Source organism: Zingiber officinale, chromosome 5B, assembly GCF_018446385.1.
Source record: "Zingiber officinale cultivar Zhangliang chromosome 5B, Zo_v1.1, whole genome shotgun sequence".
NCBI classification, from domain to species: Eukaryota; Viridiplantae; Streptophyta; class Magnoliopsida; order Zingiberales; family Zingiberaceae; genus Zingiber; species Zingiber officinale.
This window is the reverse complement of record NC_055995.1, coordinates 31,829,611-31,833,800: the sequence shown is the minus strand read 5'-3', so window position 1 is coordinate 31,833,800 and position 4,190 is coordinate 31,829,611. Positions and strand designations below refer to the sequence as shown.

At 42.1% G+C, this 4,190-nt stretch overlaps 1 long non-coding RNA gene across 1 annotated transcript; it reads left to right on the top strand.

Annotated features, from left to right (window-relative positions):
• The first annotated feature begins 1,192 nt into the window (after positions 1-1,192).
• LOC121987326 lies at positions 1,193-2,044 on the top strand. The gene is made up of 3 exons (XR_006113492.1): positions 1,193-1,696; positions 1,780-1,887; positions 1,976-2,044. It is a non-coding gene; the product is annotated as an uncharacterized LOC121987326 (long non-coding RNA).
• The last annotated feature ends 2,146 nt before the right edge of the window (positions 2,045-4,190 follow it).

Here is a 4,190-nt window from a genome sequence, read left to right as displayed (position 1 = left end):
GTACTCTACACAGATGTATCGTACCTGGGGTTTAGCGCAGTTTCGATATAGCATGAGCAGAGTAGTCTCGTGCCAGTAGTTAGAATTCTTGTGTAATGAGAATGAGATTCATTGATTTCCGTGGGAGATTATGTGTGTTCTCGAGCCACTTCTTATTCGGGAGAAGTTACTGTAGGAAATACCTCGATTTGGATTTGAGGTACATGTTGTATAGAGATTTGGAGTGTTCTTATTGGTGGATTTTCATGAAGGAAGACATTGTGGATTTTGTAGCTTGATGTCTAGTGTGTCAGCACGTGGAGGCTGAATATTAGAGACTAGCAGGATTATCTTTGTTGATGCAGATAGTGGAGTGGAAGTGGGAGCATGATATGATGGATTTTGTGTGGGATTACCCAGGACTTGGAGAGGATTTGATGCGATTTGGGTAATCATTGTTGAGTGACGACTTTGCTCCCTAGCTATCGATTTGTAGGATGTATCCGTTGGATGGAATAGCAGGATTATATGGTAGAGAGATTACCGAACCTTATGGTATATCTCTGAGTGTTATATTAGATGGAGATCCGCGATCATGGTTCTGATTGAGATTACAATAGACTTTGGATTAAGAGCTTCACTTTAGTATAGATTTTTACCCTCAGACTGATGGATAGCTTGACCGCCTTATACAGGTGTTAGAGGATCTGATGATAGTGGATCTTGGATTTCAGAGGTAGTTGGTTTACCCACAGTTGGTTAGGTAACAGTGTGGAAGTAGCGGGACTAGGGTGAGTTCATGGCTCGCAGTGTTATCGTTATTCACTTGGAGGTGGACCATCTTGGTTGGAGATATGTTCATTATACTGGGATGATACCCTTGAGTGTGGATCCCTAAGTTGATCAGTAAATTTGGGGACCAAATATTTATTAGTGGGGGAGAATGTAAAATATCGCGAAATTAAAATAATAAATGTTATTGGACGAAAAATCTTATTAGATTTTTCGGGGATTTTTAGAAATTTTTTGGGATTTAAACGGAGTCCGTATGACCCGTTTTGAGGGGATGGATTCGGGGTACAGTGGAGGCCTATTTAGGTTACCCATTTAAATGGGAGTTGATTGAGAATTTAACTTAAGGTTTAATTTAATTTAACATAAGGTATAAAAATTAAATCCCTAATCTCCCTTTTTATTTCCTCCGATTCTTAATTCCTTTCTCCTCCCGATCTCCTTACTCGACCCCGACCCTTCTCACGCACACGCGGCGCTGACGACCGATCGTCGTGAGCTCACCGCCGGCGACGATTCCCTCCTCCAGTGTGTCTCACCACCAGTAGACCCTCTTGGATACCAAGCCACCGACGACCTCTCCTCCCTTCCTCTCCCTCGGTGTCGCCTCTGTCCGACATCACCGACGTCGGCAGGTGCCGCGCTGCCCAACGGACTTCGCCCGATCGGATCGGAGCCACATGACCACAGAACCTTCCTCCTCCCTGTCCTTCTCGAGGTGTCGGGTCTTCCTCCTCTTCCTTTCTTGTGGGCGATCGAGGTGATCCGGCGAAGCTAGGGCACAGCAGCCGGGGAGTGGATTCACATTTGTCTTGGTGGATTGCGCCCTTCTCAGTTCTTCTCTGGGATCTATTCACTAGAGGGGGTTGTGGATCATCACCAGTGGAGATGGATCGCGTGACGCCGTCTGTAGGCGACGATTGTGGTAAGTGTCGAAGGAAAAATCTTGTGGATTCAAGATTTCAGTCCTATGGATTCCAATTTAGATATCCTTCTGTTTTTGGCTAGGGGAAAGCTTCGGATCAACTAGTGATGGATCTTCTTTGAGCAGATCTTCATCTCCCTCAATTCTTGCGGCTGTGTAGGGTATGGATGAAGATTTGGGGATTGATTGAGGTGAGTAATGTCTCTGCCCATTAGAGTTTTAACAAATCAATTTCTCTATAGCTAGGTTTGGAATTGATCTTGGAAGAAACTCGTGTAGGGTTCTTGGTGGTTGTTGGCAGGGGTTCTTGTGGAGTTGTGAGTTTGGATTGGCTGCCATATATTAAGGTAAGAGATGTTCTTCCAGTAGGGTATTTCTATTGGTTTAATTAGTGTGTTGCTAAATTAGGTTTCTAAAGGATGGTAGGGTTTGTTCTTGCTTAGGTTTATTGGTAGGTATTGTTGTATCTCATATTGATATTAGATTAGGGATTTTGGATTGGAAACTATGGATTGATTAGGGTTTGTATTGGGTTGGAATTTGTGGATATGGTGATTGGTTGTTGTGGATTGTTATGTGATCATTCTTAGGATCATTGGATTGATTGATGGATTGACTTATCGGGTGTGATGATTTGGTTAGTAGTCGATGATGATGTTAGATTGTTGTAGACTTATGATGGAGATTTGATTTCATGATAGGTTATTATGGTTTAATATCATTGTGGCGGATTGGTAACTAAGAGATAAATTTATTATTGGATTAAAGGATGTGTTGATTTGGAGGACTAGTCAGGGATCAGATTTGATTAGAGTGATCTACTGGGTTAGAGATTTTATTTAGCTATTTAATTCAATATGAATTTAGCTAAATAAAATATAAACATATTGATTGCTGCAGGACTTGGATTCGGGACGAGCGTCTCGACGCGGGATTTTCGGATCACGATCAACAGATTTAAGGCGGGTATTTCTTCCTTGGCTCTATGTAGATTTTCTTGTACTTAGTGCATGGTTATTATTCGATGAATTAGGCTGCTTTATCTTATATCATTATCGATTGCTGTTTTTCCTGCATGATACTTATGCTTGACCCTTGTGATGATCTATTTAATTCATATACAGTCTCTACTCTTGATATCTACTCTGTTGTGATTTCACGTGTAGAGTATGTCTTGTAGGAATTGTCGGGTTGTTGGTATTACCATGCTGATTGGGTATATGATGTTGACTGTACATAGGTGGGGATGTGTTATAGGAGTCATCTTGTTGACCGTGCATTTGCATGTTGTATGTACACACGTATTTGTCATGTACTTTTGGAGGAGTGGTGTTGATTGTATGTTTGGAGTATATACACATGTCTGTTGTGTTTTTATTGGAGGATACATGTTGATTGTACTTATGTTTTTGTGTCCGTGTGTCTGGTGGGATTATTAGATGATTTTGGTTGATTATACATGTGTAGTGTCTACATATGTTTGATGGGATACGTGGAGGTATCATGACGATTACACTCTTGTTGGAGGTATTTTTGAGGTTTGAGGTTGTTGCATGGATGATGATTATATATATATATATCATGTTCATCATTCATTACATCTGATGACCGTTGTCTCCCTTGTGGTTGAGAGAGTCATCAGTTGGTTTGGTTTAGCACCGCACACTCGGCCACTCATGGGTAGTGGTAGTTGGAGCAGTTGCTGCTAGTCCTATCGTGCCACCCGGTCACGAGGTTTAGTGAGATCCGGCGTTGTGAGCAGTCAGGGACCCTGATACTATGTAGCTAGATAGTTACTAGTGGACTGTCCACCTCGACCACTATATAGTGGGCTGGAGGGTAGTACAGTCGTCACAGACCCAAGCCTCTCGGCCATACAGGGGTCGTGGTGTTTGGAGAGGTGGCGGTGACCATGGAGCATGCATACGCAGTTATTATTCTTGCATTTGATGCGCGGTGCATCTGCATTTGCATACATGCCTAGTAGATACTAGTTGCATGTGATTGTCGTTGTTGCACTTGATTGAGATATGGTTGTTGCATTTGGTTGCCATGCTGCATACATGTCATTTATTTTACATGTATATGCAGTCGTATTTATATTGCACAGGTGTCACGGGTATATCTGTTGCAGATCCGGTGAGTCTACTGATCATTGTACCATGTGTCGATTCCAGATTGGGTATGTATCTGTCATTATGTTAGTTGTGGTTTGTACAGTTTATGTTAGGTTATTATGTCAGGTATGTTCAGATGCATTGATTATGATAGTATGATCGTGTTCTTATTCTCTACTGAGACTGTATACTTTTGATCTCCATGTTTTATTTGTAGAGCGTGCACTGTCTTTGCTATTACCCGCTGAGTTACCTATACTCACCACCGCATGTATACATTTATGTTTTCAGGTAGCCTATAGATGGTTGGTGTCGCTCGGAGTATCCTGTCTGCCGGGTCCTACGTCACATCCGAAGGTCGTTTTTAGTTTTGTATA